Source organism: Lissotriton helveticus, chromosome 5_1, assembly GCF_964261635.1.
Source record: "Lissotriton helveticus chromosome 5_1, aLisHel1.1, whole genome shotgun sequence".
Classification (NCBI taxonomy): domain Eukaryota; kingdom Metazoa; phylum Chordata; class Amphibia; order Caudata; family Salamandridae; genus Lissotriton; species Lissotriton helveticus.
Window position 1 is genome coordinate 715,983,343 of NC_136065.1, and position 17,807 is coordinate 716,001,149.

Below are 17,807 nucleotides of genomic sequence, written 5' to 3' on the forward strand. Positions count from 1 at the left end.
CCAAATACCGTCCCTTTTAATGATTCGCATGCAAAAGGAACTGACTCTGAACAAGAAAACGAAAACATTTTGCACAAGGCTGTGCCACCATCCAAGCGAGTGAACATTACAGAGCCTGACCTTTTGTTCCCAGATCAGACAATACCTGGGAAACGACGGTATAATTTGAGACCGAGAAAAACGAACTAATAAAATAATTTCTTTTACAATTTGAGACTAAAAGATCCATGGACAAATAAAAAGATATTTTCTTTTTCCCCACGTACTATTTTTGAAAGTGCAGCTCTCCCATCTAAGAAACTTGCTAATTTTTGTTTTTCGAACCGCCATCCGGGTTCCGCTGCTAGGGCCGCGGTTGATTTAAGTCTTTGGGGTGCAGCTGACGACGTTAGGTCGGTAGTTCTGGTTGGTCCAAGGGAGTTGCCCTAGACTGACAGAAGCATCCCTTAGCAGAGGCAACCTCCCACCGCGGGCAGCACTTTAGAGAGGATGGAGTTTCCCGATGTGGAGAGACCTGCCAAACAAATGAACTTTAAGCACAGACTGTGTAACACGATGACAAAGAAAAGTTTTATAATATTGTGTATTTTTATGGTATTCAGCGTAATTATCTTTTTGATAAGTTATGTTTTATTCTCTTTCCATGTAACATTTGCGCCCACTGCATCACCCATACCTCCTCCTACTGTTTCCTCTCATTCTTTCCACCCTCTGCCTGACCACAAATCAAATAGGAGATTGGAGTTCGTTAATAACTCCTTTGTTCAGTTGTTACACCAACACCAACTTGTAATGAACACAACTAACTGTTGGGTGTGCGGTCTTATGCCTCACACAACGGATAAAGGTATCCCCTATTTGGTCCTGCCATTTAGTCACAATGGTTCTGTATGGGCATATAGGACAATGTTCATATATGCACACGAAATCTACCCCCTACGTTCTGTAACAGACAATCCTAGAAAAAGTGCTCTAGTCAAAGGTATAGTTGACATGATTAAGGAAGGTATTTCTTATGAGACTATCCCCAGAGATGAGACACTATTATACATAGGATGGAACATGACTGGATATGGAGCTACCTTAAGTGAGAAACAGCAAGCTAAGAGGTCGTCCCCGATTTGGATTGTACCCCATCAGGGTCATCTATGTCTGCAAGGTAATGGCACGAATCCCAGGGCTCAGTTAGGGAAGAGTGTCTGTACTGAAACGTATATGTTTGGATCTCAGACTTCCCCTGAATTTTTAGCAGCTAAGGGTACCTATTTCATCTGCCATGATAGAGCCTATACATGGTTGCCCCCTGCCTTTTCGGGCTCCTGTTTTGTTTCCTTCCTGTTGCCTCCCACCTACACAGCAGCGGCAGACTACCACAGGACAAGGATAGTTAGAGGTGTCTTGAGTAAAGAGGACACTGCAGGTCAAGAATTTGGAGACTTTGCAAAGGGTTTTCTGCCGTTCTGGGGATCCATGGCTAACAGCAGAAACATAAGGCAATTAACAAGGGTAGTTGAGTCCACCGTGATAGAAACTACTGGTGCACTTAGTAACCTGACTGCTGAGCTCCAGTCGGATCGGCTTATGACCCTTCAGAACAGGGTCGCTTTAGATGTCATCCTTGCAGACCGAGGTGGAGTATGCAGATTGATCCAATCTAGTTGCTGTATCTTCATCCCTGATAACGCTCCAACAGTGTACCAGGCCATCTCCAAACTACATAAGATTTCCGAATCTATTCATGTGGATAAAGGAGATTGGTCATTGATGGGATGGGTCTGGGAACTGATATCCGCCTGGGATGGAAAATTCTAATGGTCATTGGGATGGTCTTAGCCATTCTTTTCCTGTTCTGCCTATGCATACAGTGTGCTCCTGCAATATGTGGCCTCTGTGTCACATCATGTGTAAGGAAACCTGTGTCAAGAGATGAACTAAGTACTAGAATGATGTTACAGCAACATCTCAATGACTTTAGGAATATAGATCTGGACTCAGATTAACATGAGGATAGATTAATTGCCTATGTAAGGGCAAAAGGAGGGATTGTGGTTCTGAAAATCTGGATTGTAGTTCTGAAAATCTGGATTCGTGTAATCGTTCTGGACTCGAGAATTAAAACTTCGTCGAAACATGACGAATTTGGTATCAAAAGACCGAGAATGACGAGTACATCATGTACATATATTTTCAGCATATTCGAGTGACGATTTCACCTCGAAATCGTCATTTGCGTTCCGAACCCTTGGCTTCCATTTATGTGTTGCCCTTTACATAGGCCTTAATCCAGTTGAATCAATTCCACAAGGACACATACTCCTTAATCGACTTTTCCATGACCTGTGCAAGTTGGAACCATTGCCCCAGGCCGAACTCGTTAGGTCAGTTCCCCTCCCAGTGGCCGAGCAAGATAGCATCAAGGCTCAACAAGCCATAAAACCATTTCAGCGTGCACACCTGCCGTATCTTGCTCACATCTGTCTCTACTCTTTTGCTTCACTTACTTTATGATGGGGAGGTGCCTGTTTTATTGGGGGTCCACCGATATCTGATGAAATGTTGGGCCTTGCCAGGTGATTTGTTGTGGGCAGCACGAAGTGAAATATGGACATGTCATCATGACTCTGCTTTTTCTTTGTATTGGAAATATGTTAACTATTTACTTTACAACCAAGAATGTTTTGCCTGAAGCTTAAAATTGTGAATAAGAAGAGAAGCCTGACTTTGTAAATTGGAGCAGTCTCCTGAGAATATACTTCCCCGTGTTGTACTTCTAGGACACTTGTTACCTTGGTTGCAGCCAATAAACTAATCTTTGACTTCACCTAGAAGACTCTGAGTTTCTGTGGTCTGGATCAGGAAGAACCCGAGGTCTCTGGGTGTACCCTGACACCGCTGGGTTACCGGGTCTGTGCCGGTTCATAAAAACCCAGTACCTCACACTGGTGCCATCATTAGTGACTACATGTGGCCCAGTGCACCTTTCCCTGTTCTTATTTCATCTGCAATTGTGTTTCAAGATTCATTCACTGACTAGTTACATGCATCAAGGAGTGAGATGTAGAAATGTAGAGATCATATATGAGTATCTACACTCACCCTTACAAGGCAATTTGTGTTTGCTATACCAAATAGTGCTGTGACCAGCCACCCCATTAGGACTGCAGTGATCCTTCATTTTCATGTCATAGCTATTCGGTGACACACAACAAACTTCAAAGGTGTATTGGCCTGTAAGAATGCAATATATGAATAGTGTTTTCACCTGTACCAAGCAGGATTGTGGATGTTCATATGGCTATAAGTAGTCTTATACTGTGTGCATTTGGAGTATCTCTCTTCCAAAACATTGGCCCTCAATGTACAAGGCTACTTTTTTATGCTGCATGTGATACTTAGCTAAACTACTTCAGTACAGCTTTCATTAGACTTTTTCGGAAATGGATATATAATGAAGTTTCAAGTCAAAAGTGTCATCAGCGTGCAATGGGCATTTGCATGTGACATGATTTCTGCTTCAGCACATAGTGATGGTACATTGGTCTTTAACTTGACCTTCATGACAGCATGATGTGTTTTAAGGTAGAATAACATTTGGTGAAGTCAGGGCCTTTTTGGAACATTGTGGAAATTTAAATTTTGTAGCCATCCTATTTATAACATCATTTTACTATGGCATACTACAAGTATCAAAGTATACAAGGCGATCAACTATCCTAGTATGGATATAAGGAAAGAGTTTAGACAAGTCCATCAATGCAGCTGTCTGGGGTTATGACATAAGTGGAACCAGGTTATGTAGCATGCATGCATGTGCACATGCTATTGTTGAAACCTATATAGTGAACAATGAATCTGGTGTCATATGTGCATTTAATACATGTTTTCCGATGAAATGTAATGATCTGGTGTGGAAACGCAGTTGCAATAAACCAATTGTACATGTCATTTCAGATTCATTCAGGGAAAGCAAAGGAGAAAGGGAACGCAAAGGAGAAGGGGCCAATGTTGTTGGGGACACAGTGACCCAGTCATAAGGAGGGTGTGGGGCATATCATGGAGGACACAAGCTGGAGTTCTTCAGATACAGAGTCATCCTCCGGTAGACACTCATTAATGGTGGCAGACCCCACAGAATTAGTTCCACCTTCATCCTTGTCCGCCACCCTCCCTGTTGTTCCCAAAACAGTTGGCTGGGCATGCTCCCCTAGGAGGGAATCCTTCTTCTTTGCTCCAGGCACCTTAGACCCTGCCCATGTCTCCCCGCTGCACTGAGTGAGGAGGCTATTGAGTTCCTGAAGTACATCTCGGTGGGTGAGACTGCATTCCTGAATGCCATCCATAAGAAAGCCCCCCGCTGCTGCATATGGTGGCCTATTTGGAAGGCATTCACAGTGCCATATCTGGCTTACAGAGCTCTTTTAAGGTTCTGGCCTCCTCACTCGCTGCAGCCTCCCGTCCACCCCAACCTTGTATTTTTCCCCCTGGCCTTTACCCATCCAAATACCCTATTACTAAAGCTGCCCAAAGCAAATGCACACAGTGCCACACAGCCACCCATACAGATTCTTGCAGCACACACACACACACACACATGCACCCCTCCACAAAAATAAATGACATGTATCCAAATGCACTGAAACCACACCTACTACTGACAACACCACAGCCACATATTCACACCTCTCCCCATCACATCTCTATACAATACAGGAGAAAACACACATGCATGCACACAGGACACCCCTACCACCACATTCCCACCCAGCACAGATACCTGCATACCCACACGCACAACCACAACCACCATTATATCCATACAGACAAAAGAGACATCTACACCCATGGTCACCACCACATAAGACACATGACTAAACACACCTAAGAAACTCAGACTGAAACAAACATGCACCCAAGAGACATCTAAGAAAGACTACACACCCATACTTGCAATATATACACCTGACACACATCCACCAGCACCCACAACAGTCCTAACCACATCAGACACTGACCCTCCCCCACCTCCAAGACCTCGCTCACTCCTAAAGCCCTTCCCATGTTTCCCACTGAGGATCCAACCTTTCACCTAGCCCTCTGCCCTCCCAACCCATGAACCACCCTTTCCACAAAGGTTCCAACCCCTGCCATACTCAAATCCACTACTTCCACCTCTAAATCAACCCCTAGTCCCAACCCATCAACCCCTTCCAAGGGTCCCCCTTCAAAACATAGGTCCCCACTTCCGACACCCGAACCCCCCTCCTAAACATCAGTCCACCCCTTCCTCATTCAAACCCCCACCTTCCAAAACCATGTACATCCCTCCCAAACCCAAACATCCCCCTCCAAAGTAAGATCTTCAAGGTGCCTGCCGTCAGCAATGGATGTCCCTTTGTGTAGAGGTTCCCTGGCAGTGCCATAAAGGGCAAGTTTAGTGGCACAGCATTTGAACATACAATGTGAATATGGACTGGCCATTGGCCTTTGGTTTACGACGTCTAATTGTTTTTGCAAAATAAAACATTTGTTATGTTTAGAACATATTAGTCCTGCCATTACGTTTCTGACTATTTGATGTCATTGGATACTTTGTGATGTGTGACTACAGTTGTGTTTATTTAGTCCCTGATTGCCGATCCATTTGAAGTGGTTAATATAATCTGACCTTGGAACCAGTGCTGGAATTACACAGGACAAGGTAAAATATTAAATGGAAAGATATGTGGGATGAAATCCAATTAGGGCTGACATTGCATTGGGTGGGATTTCATATTGTAAGTATTTCAGCTTGGCTTATCCAACACTAACATCATTTATCTTCCACCTTTCCCTATGATGTAGGTTGGGTAGGTGTTTGATGAGTGCAAGTTAGTTATTTGTCCATTCACACATGAAGGGAGTTAAATTGCCATACCTAGGGGGGCGCGGCCCAGTGGCCCAACATGGCGGACGCGCTCTAGAAGAGCTCAAGAGGTCCGCCACAATATCCTTTCATTGTCCTGCCTATCAGCATTTTTCTACGCCTCAGACCATCCCGCTGTGTTGTGGAAATAAAATCTATAATTATGCCCCTTCGCTGCCCTCTGCGCGATCTAATTATGCCCCTTTGCGCGATCCCCTTTGCGCGATTAATAATTGCCCACATTAAAAGCCGGCACCATTTTGTTTTTAATTCACCCTTTGGTGTCCCAAGACCCCGAGCACGAGCACGACACCCCTGCACCTGGCCTTCTTCATTTTCACCATCCGTCTCTGTGGTTTCTGCCAAGTCCGGGAAACCAGTACATGAGTTCCTGCTCCCCCGCAGAGATGGTTCATGTTTCTGACATGAAGCACGAGCACAAACCCCAAATGAGGAAGCCTCCCCCTTCCAACTGTCAGACTATTTCACATCGCAAGTCCCCTCACGAAGCCTAAGACACGCCCCCATTTCTTCACACTCTGCTCCTCTTGCTGATATTTGTTCCTCTATCTGCCACGACCTGTTTGCTCCTCTATTTTGCCTCGTGACCAAGACTGTATAAATATTCTGCTGTTGAAAATAAAGACACCCCCACTTCAAGAGAGGGACTTGAGAGATTGCTCCTGTGCCCGCTTGGTGCTGGAAGCGCTCCCCTTAAGTCGAGTTATTGGTCTTCTCCTCCTTCATTTGAGCACCACGGACTCCTCGCTTTGCATTGACAAGAAATTATGATTTATTAAGCATAGAAATTCAGAAATGAGGTAATAAGTAAATTTAATTTACCACATTATTTGGCGCCCGGAACAGGGACATTCCCTTTGCCCCACGCGCCGGCGATATTGGACCCGGTACTGTCCCCTCCTGACCGTTGACGGACTTCAAAAGTGCACAACGCGGGGAATTCCCGCTAACTCCCTCGAGGCGAAGAGGGGGACCGACTGCGGCCCAGCATCCACACGAGGCGGTGAGGAAATAGTGGAACGTCCTGAACCAAAGCCCAACCTGCGAAGCAGACGATTCCGAGGTTCTACAAATCCCACCTTGAAACTGCGCGCCGCGTTTTCCCAAAATCTTCAAGAGGCCTTCCAGTTATTTTTCGGTGAGTACTGCTGAAAAGTATAAAAACGAACCCACAGCTTTTGTGGGGGCGGTAAAGATACGCGTTTTGTTGGTTTCTCACCTATCTTTGGTGAGGACTACTAAAACTAGTATAAAAGACGGACTCACTACCTTGTGAGCACGGTAAAGATACATGTTTTTTGTGGGTTTCTCACTTATTTTGTGAGGACTACTAAACTAGTATAAAAGACGGACTCACCTCTTTCGTGGATATGGTAAAGATTTTTGTTCTGTTTGTGTTTTTATCACTTCTAAAATCTTTGAAAGTCTTGCCATCATGCCTATTTTCTCGAAAATACGTAAGATGGCAACCAAAAGGAGTATTCTTGAGAAGGAAATTCCCCTTCCTCCTCGGGATACTCCAGGACACTTCATGTATGCAAAACATGGTGTCGGTGCACTTATTTATTGTGATCTATGGGTAGAATATACTAAAGACCTAGAACTCAGATATAGATGGCCTGAAAATGGTAGTTTTGATACGGAGTGTATTATGAAATTAGAGGAACAGTTATGGAAGAAAAAGAGAGTCCGCCAGTCACAGAGTGACTCAGTAGAATTATGGAGAAAAGAAGCCCATAGGAGGCAACAGAAGGAATTGCATGAAGTTGAAAAGGGTAAGAGAATGTCAGAGCAGGCCAAGAAAGAACAGTTACATGAAATAGGGAAAGAAGTAGTTAGTGAAAGGAATAAAATGGAACAATCAGCCATTTCTACTGGTTTTTATCCTGTATTACCATCTGCACCTGAAAACCTTAACATTGCATCAGCACAGCCTACAGCCCCACTACCAGAGGATACGTTTACTAATTTTCTCTTAGATACTCCACCACCCTATGAAGTTCCAGTCATTCAACACCCTCTGCCTCCGCCACCCCTTTCACAACATAACGCACCACCTCTCACTCCAGAAGGGGGTGCCGAAGGTCCAGACCCAGGTAAAACAATTCCCGACTGCCCCTATGACCCGACTCCGAGCAACACAGGGGAGGCGGGCCGAATAAGTGAAATACTTCATGACTCCTGGGAAGAAATAAGACATCTACCAGCAATTGACACGTTTCTTCAAGCGGCCTCTGAGTTTCTTCGTACTGGAGAGAACTCACGAGCCATTAACGCTATGACTACAAGAAGATCACACCCTGTAAAAATGCACATGTATAGGTTCCTCCTTTGCTGTTTCATAAAACACATACAAGCAGAGGAAAGAAATGTACCAGTTTCACTTTTTGACTTATTAGATTCCGCATCCGACCACACTAGTCTAGAACTTATAAATGATGCACTAGACAGGTTCACCCGTAATGTGACCCGTATTCTGCAAAACTTGCAAACAAATGAAGAGAATAAGAAACTTGAGGAGGAAATTACTGAACCTACTGAAAAAGTCCTACCCGTTCGTTCTTCCGCCCCTAATTCACGAACACCCCCGCCTACATTCCTCCAAGGTCACTCTGAACGGTCATCTCCAGATGAGTTATTTGAAAATACATCCAATGCATTAGACTACTGGTTAGACCAGGAACCTCCGCTTACACCAGAGGAGGAGGAAATAGCCAGAACTGCGACCCTATGGGTCTCTCAATATAAGATATATGACAATGATCTCATAGCCCAGCTTTTTCTAGCATTACCACGCTCACATCAAAGATTAGCAAGTCTCTGCGCTGATAACATGTTCCTCCACAATAGTTCAGTTTTTCTCAACACATTTATAGATTTTAGACAGAAATACCAGAAAGTGACTGGATATAGATCTCCCCATAATACGTGTGGATCAACTAATAGACTTCCTCAAACACGCCAGTTTCCCATGAGAGAGGTCCACCCCAGAGCTGACACAAATGGAGCGCTACAACGTGTCTTCATTTATGTACCCTTAACAAAACTTGAGTCACTAAGGATGAAAGAGATGGTTCCCTCCCACTCAAAGGATCCTGCTGGATTCTTTAAGGAATTAGGAGATGTATTAATGATGGGAACATATACTCTTTCTGATATCACAGCAATTCTGAAATTATTGTTGCCATCAGGTATATATGACAAACTAAGAGAAAAAGATTGGGAAGTAGCAGGTGAACACATTAGATGGACTGAACTTCAGAATGACGAAAATACTAGAGTAGCAGGTCAAGGTATAGGAGACAGACTAAAAGCACTTCCTGGCACTATTTTAAAGGTGCTACCACAGTTACTAACAGTGAAAAAGGAGGACTGGGATGCCATTTCCTCCTGCAAACAGAAACATGGTGAAGACATAGGAGATTATTACACTAGACTTGAAAAGTGTTTTGCGGTAAATAGCGGCCTTACGCCGACAAGTGAAGCTTACCCGCATCTGTTTGTTTCCAAATTAGTAGATAACGCCTTGCCAGCCATTAAGGACAGAGTACTAAAAGTAGAAAGTACCCGGCAAGCACATACACCTCCACAGGTGTTACAAATGCTACAATATCACCAGAATCGCATTAGGGATGAAGAAGAAAATGATAAGAAACGCATGAAAGACACAAAGATGAAAGCATTAGTAGCCCAAACTGCACCCCAGCGTCAACAGACACCAAGTAGCCAGACAAATATAAAAAGCACTTGTAATTATTGCAAAAAGATGGGACACTTCGTTAAAGATTGCCCTGTCTTAAAGCACAATTTGGCTACTGGTAAGACCCAGCCACGCCCATATCAGCCAAAACAGAATGGTTCCCTAGACAGTTCAACACCTTCAGTTCCACTGACAACACAAATGGCCCAAATGATTATTCTAGACAGCGCCTACATTGAATTTTACCCAGATTTCTCATGATGGTGCCCAGAGAGAGAAGATGACAAACTGCCCCTAATCCCCATTCCAGTAGATCAGACAGGTCCATTTATAGAGGTCCGACTTCTTGGGGAGGCTAGGAAGTTTCTACTAGACACTGGGGCCAGTAAAACAACAATAAGCCATCAAGAGGTTCCAGAGGCTCCTCTCTCGGGTTCAAAAAGTATTTCTCTGGGTTTCTCGGGACAACCTGTGACAAACGTCACGTCAAAGCCACTTCCCTTGCAGGTTGGTCCCCTCATGACAACTACAGATCTAATATTGACAAAATCATGTCCAGAAAACTTGCTTGGTATAAAAATATTGAAAGAATTAGGAGCTGTCATTGTTTGCTCACCTACAGATGTCAGACTATTTCTGCGAGATTTCAAGGGCCACTACACAAGTAGAGAATTAGATGAGCGTTTGAAAGATTTGCCACACACCCTGTGGGCCACTGATTCCACCACAGTAGGATGTATGGAAATAACACCTCACAAGGTTACACTGAAAGAGGGAGCCCAACTACCACGCATAAGGCAATACAAAATTCCACCTCAGGCTGAACAAGCATTAATGTTAATTATTCAGGACCTAATACAGTCAGGTGTGATTAAGGAAACAACTTCTAACATTTGCAATTCCCCTGTTTTACCAGTTCATAAAAAAGTGGAACCAGGAACACCACCTGTCTACAGACTAGTGGTGGATTTGAGAGAGCTCAATAAATGTGTCGTTCCACAACACCCTGTGGTTCCAGACATCTCCACCCTACTCACAGCCATAGATGCGGAAGCAACGCATTTTTCAGTCATTGACTTGAAAAACGCATTCTTTAGCATACCTATTCACCCAGACAGTCAATACCTTTTTGGCTTCTCCTTACAAGGACGAAGTTTCCAATTCACAAGAGCTCCTCAAGGTTTCACAGAGAGTACAAGCGTATGCCAAGCATTAAAAAGACAACTAGATACTGTTCAAATGCCCACGGATACAGCCATACTACAATATGTTGATGATATCCTCATTACGGCCAGATCTGACGCAGCATGTGCTGAAGCATCACTACTAGTACTATAATTCCTAGCTGCAAACGGCCATAAAGTTTCCCCTGGTAAGCTCCAATTTTGTTTACAGCAAGTGGCATACTTAGGGCACTTGCTGTCAAAGGAGGGTAGGCAGCTTACACAGGAACGCATCCAACTCATACAACAAATACCACAACCAACAACACAGAAACAAGTTCGAGCTTTTGTTGGTCTCACCTCATATTGTAGACAGTGGATCCCACAATTTGCACTCATTTCCAAACCGTTAGTGCAGCTGACAACACTCGAAGCTGGCGCTACTCCACAATTACCCTGGACAGATGAACACACGCAAGCCTTTCAGTCTCTTAAAAAAGCTATGTGTCAAGCCCCAGTGCTGGCAACACCTAATTACACCAAAGATTTTACATTATTTGTAACAGAAAACTCAGGTACAGCACTATCAGTTCTGACCCAACTTCAAGCAGACAAACATAAACCATGTGGTTATTTTTCAAGCACATTAGATCCAGTAGCACAAGCATTGCCTGCATGTCTAAAATCAGTAGCAGCTACTGCACAAGCTATTAGACAAAGCGATTCTATTGTATTGGGACATCATCTGATAGTTCAGGTCCCACACGCTGTAGAACTTCTGTTAAACAGAATACAAACACAGCATCTGACAATAGCCAGACTCACCGGATATGAGATGACACTTTTTCAGCCACACATTGAGATTAGACGCTGCAACATTTTAAACCCAGCAACACTGTTGCCACTGACCTCTCCTACTGAAGAAATTCACGATTGTATTGACATAATTGATTTAGTGACCAAACCAAGACCAGATTTACAAGATACTCCCCTTGCTAAGGCAGAAATGACACTCTTTGTTGATGGTTCATGTATGAGACTCCCCACAGGAGAATTAGCAGCAGCCTATGCCGTCACAAATGGTACAGACACTTTAGAAGCACACAAGATAGAGATACTGTTGGCACAGGCAGCAGAACTCATAGCCCTAACACGAGCATGTCACTTAGCAAAAAGAAAGTCAGTTAACATCTACACTGATTCACAATATGCCTTTGGAGTTGTACACAACTTCGGTACATTATGGAAAGAGAGAGGATTTCTCACATCACATGGGTCCAGAATACAGCATGCTACACTCATCACTGCCCTCTTAGAGGCCAGTCAGTTACCAGAGAAAATCACAGTGCTAAAATGTAAAGCGCACACAAAAGGAACAGATGAAATATCAAAAGGGAATGATTCTGCAGACAGTGCAGCCAAGTTAGCAGCAAACACAGAATTAAGTATACCACACCGCCAATATACAATACGAGACCCCTTTTCTGACATCCAGGATGTCCAAAGTCACGCCACACCACAGGAACTGCTAGAATGGAAGGAAAAAGGAGGGGTCCTTACAGATCAAGGCTGGATGACACCTGAAAGAGCAGTATGGTTTCTACCGGATGCCATGGTACAGGTTATGGTAAAGACCATACATGGACCAGCGCATCTGGGAGAAAAAGCAATGTTAGACAGCATACCGAATATATGGCACAACAAACATTTGAGAGCTGCAGCCAAACAAAAAGTTAAAACGTGCATGATTTGTAATCAGTTCAACCAGGGAAAAGGCACAAAGGTGGAACAGGGAGGATTCCAACCCCCTGACCATCCATTTGAAGTTCTCCAGATGGACTATATCCAGATGGAGAGATGTAGAGGTCACAAGTATGTGCTAGTTGTAGTGTGTGCTCTGACCAGATGGACAGAAGCCTATCCGTCCCAGATTACACTGCAACGACAACTGCTAAGCAACTAGTAAGAGAATATTTCCCGAGATATGGGTTGCCCCACGTCATCTACTCAGACAACGGCCAGCCCTTCTCCTCTGAACTCATGAAGCAAGTGTCTCTTCTGCTAGGGTACACTTGGAAGTTTCACTGTGTAAGACATCCTCAGGCAGCAGGTCTAGTAGAAAGGCACAACCAAACTTTGAAGACAAAATTGGCCAAGATATGCACTGACAAAGGCGTGGACTGGATGGTAGCCTTACCGGTTGCCCTCTTCTACATGCGTATGGTAGCCCATTCCAGAACTGGCTTATCTCCATATGAAGTGGTCTTTGGCAGACCACCAAATATGTGGGGTACGCCAAGGCCTAAAAGAATAACTGATGTTGACAGTACTATGCTGACTGACTACCTGGCTTCCTTGATGTCTGCACTCCAATCTTGTCGTTCTCAGGTTGCTGCCACCTTCCCTGACAAAACCAACCCGGAAGAGCACGCCATCCGACCCGGGGACTGGGTCCTCGTGAGGAACTTCGACCGGACCAGTCCCCTCCAGCCCAGGTGGAAGAAGCCAAGACTCGTACTACTAACAACACGGACAGCAGTGAAGGTCGAGGGCAGGAAGGGCTGGCTCCACGCAAGCCACTGCCGGAAACATTTTGGACAAAAAGACACTGTTGCTGATGGCCCTGCCAATACCACTGACATTGTGACTGAACAATCTTTATTGCCTTTGGAACTAACCCCACAACAGGATTACAAATCAAAGTTAAGGTCTGCCATTCGGACTATGGCTAATTAAGTCCATTGGGCGTCGGTCCAGTGGTGAAGCGGTTGGAGCATGGGAATGGATTTTAACACCTCGACTATGTGGGAGAAAAAAAAATGAACTCTAGAAAAAGACATAATGGTCCTATTATATGTTTGACAGTATTATTTTTCCTCATGGCAGTTATGACGTGTCTTGGTTGGATTCTCCACACTGTTTTTCCTCCAACACAACACACCTCTCATACACCCATCAGCACTCAGGAACACACCTATCACGACCTACCCCCTCATGAACAAGCCCATAGACTAGCCTTGCGAAACAATACCTTCATACAGATGCTACACCACACTCAGCAGGCCAGTAATAGCACCAATTGTTGGATATGTGGCCGCATCCCACCTCATCAGAAAAAGGGAGGGATGCCTCTTTTTCCTTTCCCATTCTCTTATAATGGAACATGTGAAGCCTGGTTCGCCCTAATAACAGCTGACGATACTACCCCCACCTCCTGCCCTGTGCGGTCTATGCGCTGCAAAATGCATTCCTCAACCACTTGTCCAGCAGAGAGAAAGGGAAAGAATCATGTTACAAGAATGTATAAATGATCTCATGCAAATTGAGATATAATGTAGGTACACTCTGGGGCAAGGAGGGAATGTAGAAATAAAATCTATAATTATGCCCCTTCGCTGCCCTCTGCGCGATCTAATTATGCCCCTTTGCGCGATCCCCTTTGCGCGATTAATAATTGCCCACATTAAAAGCCCGGAAGCTTGTTTCCTTCCCAGTGTAAGAATTGGCTTGGTAGTTTGGTTTGCCCTGTTCCCATCATGCACTGGGACAGGAACAGACTAATTTGCATATAGCCAGGTTCTAAACTGGGATGGTGCAGTGAGCTAAAAAATGGTGTTGGATCTAGCCCTGATCTCTTGACTGGGTGAGAGTATTCTGCTTAATTCAGAAACTCTGTCCATCACCACCCCTTGTTGTTAAATATTTTGTCCACCCTAAGCGTGGAAGGGTATACTCATATGTGAGTCCCTTGCTCATTGCACCATCAGGATTCAAGCAAGCCGGGCCGACGACGCCTGAAATGGCAGAAACCGGTCCCCGGAAGCTTGTTTCCTTCCCAGTGTAAGAATTGGCTTGGTAGTTTGGTTTGCCCTGTTCCCATCATGCACTGGGACAGGAACAGACTAATTTGCATATAGCCAGGTTCTGAACTGGGATGGTGCAGTGAGCTAAAAAATGGTGTTGGATCTAGCCCTGATCTCTTGACTGGGTGAGAGTATTCTGCTTTATTCAGAAACTCTGTCCATCACCACCCCTTGTTGTTAAATATTTTGTCCACCCTAAGCGTGGAAGGGTATACTCAGATGTGAGTCCCTTGCTCATTGCACCATCAGGATTCAAGCAAGCCGGGCCGACGACGCCTGAAATGGCAGAAACGGGTCCCCGGAAGCTTGTTTCCTTCCCAGTGTAAGAATTGGCTTGGTAGTTTGGTTTGCCCTGTTCCCATCATGCACTGGGACAGGAACAGACTAATTTGCATATAGCCAGGTTCTGAACTGGGATGGTGCAGTGAGCTAAAAAACGGTGTTGGATCTAGCCCTGATCTCTTGACTGGGTGAGAGTATTCGGCTTAATTCAGAAACTCTGTCCATCACCACCCCTTGTTGTTAAATATTTTGTCCACCCTAAGCGTGGAAGGGTATACTCAGATGTGAGTCCCTTGCTCATTGCACCATCAGGATTCAAGCAAGCCGGGCCGACGACGCCTGCAATGGCAGAAACCGGTCCCCGGAAGCTTGTTTCCTTCCCAGTGTAAGAATTGGCTTGGTAGTTTGGTTTGCCCTGTTCCCATCATGCACTGGGACAGGAACAGACTAATTTGCATATAGCCAGGTTCTGAACTGGGATGGTGCAGTGAGCTAAAAAATGGTGTTGGATCTAGCCCATATCTCTTGACTGGGTGAGAGTATTCTGCTTAATTCAGAAACTCTGTCCATCACCACCCCTTGTTGTTAAATATTTTGTCCACCCTAAGCGTGGAAGGGTATACTCATATGTGAGTCCCTTGCTCATTGCACCATCAGGATTCAAGCAAGCCGGGCCGACGACGCCTGAAATGGCAGAAACCGGTCCCCGGAAGCTTGTTTCCTTCCCAGTGTAAGAATTGGCTTGGTAGTTTGGTTTGCCCTGTTCCCATCATGCACTGGGACAGGAACAGACTAATTTGCATATAGCCAGGTTCTGAACTGGGATGGTGCAGTGAGCTAAAAAACGGTGTTGGATCTAGCCCTGATCTCTTGACTGGGTGAGAGTATTCTGCTTAATTCAGAAACTCTGTCCATCACCACCCCTTGTTGTTAAATATTTTGTCCACCCTAAGCGTGGAAGGGTATACTCAGATGTGAGTCCCTTGCTCATTGCACCATCAGGATTCAAGCAAGCCGGGCCGACGACGCCTGAAATGGCAGAAACCGGTCCCCGGAAGCTTGTTTCCTTCCCAGTGTAAGAATTGGCTTGGTAGTTTGGTTTGCCCTGTTCCCATCATGCACTGGGACAGGAACAGACTAATTTGCATATAGCCAGGTTCTGAACTGGGATGGTGCAGTGAGCTAAAAAACGGTGTTGGATCTAGCCCTGATCTCTTGACTGGGTGAGAGTATTCTGCTTAATTCAGAAACTCTGTCCATCACCACCCCTTGTTGTTAAACACATTAAAAGCCGGCACCATTTTGTTTTTAATTTACCCTTTGGTGTCCCAAGACCCCGAGCACGAGCACGACACCCCTGCACCGGGCCTTCCTCATTTTCACCATCTGTCTCTGTGGTTTCTGCCAAGTCCGGGAAACCAGTACATGAGTTCCTGCTCCCCCGCAGAGATGGTTCATGTTTCTGACATGAAGCACGAGCACAAACCCCAAATGAGGAAGCCTCCCCCTTCCAACTGTCAGACTATTTCACATCGCAAGTCCCCTCACGAAGCCTAAGACACGCCCCCATTTCTTCACACTCTGCTCCTCTTGCTGATCTTTGTTCCTCTATCTGCCACGACCTGTTTGTTCCTCTATTTTGCCTCGTGACCAAGACTGTATAAATATTCTGCTGTTGAAAATAAAGACACCCCCACTTCAAGAGAGGGACTTGAGAGATTGCTCCTGTGCCCGCTTGGTGCTGGAAGCGCTCCCCTTAACTCGAGTTATTGGTCTTCTCCTCCTTCATTTGAGCACCACGGACTCCTCGCTTTGCATTGACAAGAAATTATGATTTATTAAGCATAGAAATTCAGAAATGAGGTAATAAGTAAATTTAATTTACCACAGTGTGTCTGCCCATACTGGGCGTGCTGCAGTGGCCTTTAAGCTGTAGAGCACCCGGCATGGAGGCCGACTGACGGAGCACCTTCCGAGCTGTGGCTTTCTGCCCGGGCTCGCGTTGCACCACATCCCGCCTCCTCTGGCCACTCGAGACTGGAGGGTGCTCGCACTCCACCATTGGGCGTGTGGGGCCCCTGGAGGGCACTTATTGCGAAGTCCGTGGCTCGCCGCTGTCCCATCCTGGTGCACTAGGGGATCAGCGGCTGCTGTGTCAGCCGGCGGGCCCAGTGCCATGTTGGGCCGATGGCTCATGACTCACGCCTGATCGCCCCCTCCAAGGGATCGCTCGGCTTTGCCTGGTGTGAGCTTCGGGGGGCGGTGGTGGTGTGGTCCCGCTTCTCCTGGGCTGTGGACGGCCCCCCACATGGATTCAAGTGGCACCGCGTAAGTGTGCTCGACTCTACTGTCGTCCTGGAGATGACATTGCCAGCGGGCGTTGCACTAAGGACCCTGGGTCTGCCTCCGGAGGACCACCGCAATCTGGGCCAGTGAGGTGCGGGGACCTGTGGCTGCTGCAGGACATTTATCAGGTTGGTGTGTGGCCCCCTCTCTTGTCCTGACCTGCATTTCGGGGGTCTCTGGCTGGCTCCTTTTGAACACTCTGTCCCTGCCTGGGACGTCCGGTTCCAGCACCTCAGGGTCTCATTGGAGCACTTCTTCTGAAGTCCTCTCTTATTGCTTTCATGGCTGATGTCGGAGTGGAGCGGCCTGGCCCTGGTGTAGAGATAGCTGTCTGGTCTGCCTTGCTGCTGAGGGCCCCCCTGCCTACCTGTATTTTATTATTGGGATTGGCGATCTTCCTTGGGGCCTGGTGAGTGGACTGTTTGACTTGGACTGGGCCCTATAAGTGATTGTCGTCCTGCCGAGACTCTGCGGGGGACTTGCCGGACCCCTCCCCCCTCGCTTCATCGGGTGGGGCGCATGTGTACCGG

General features: G+C 45.9%; 1 protein-coding gene across 3 annotated transcripts in view; it reads right to left on the reverse strand.

Annotated features, from left to right (window-relative positions):
- Positions 1 to 17,807, reverse strand: part of PIK3AP1 (phosphoinositide-3-kinase adaptor protein 1) — a 1,822,514-nt gene that overhangs the window by 545,789 nt on the left and 1,258,918 nt on the right. The window lies entirely within an intron of this gene.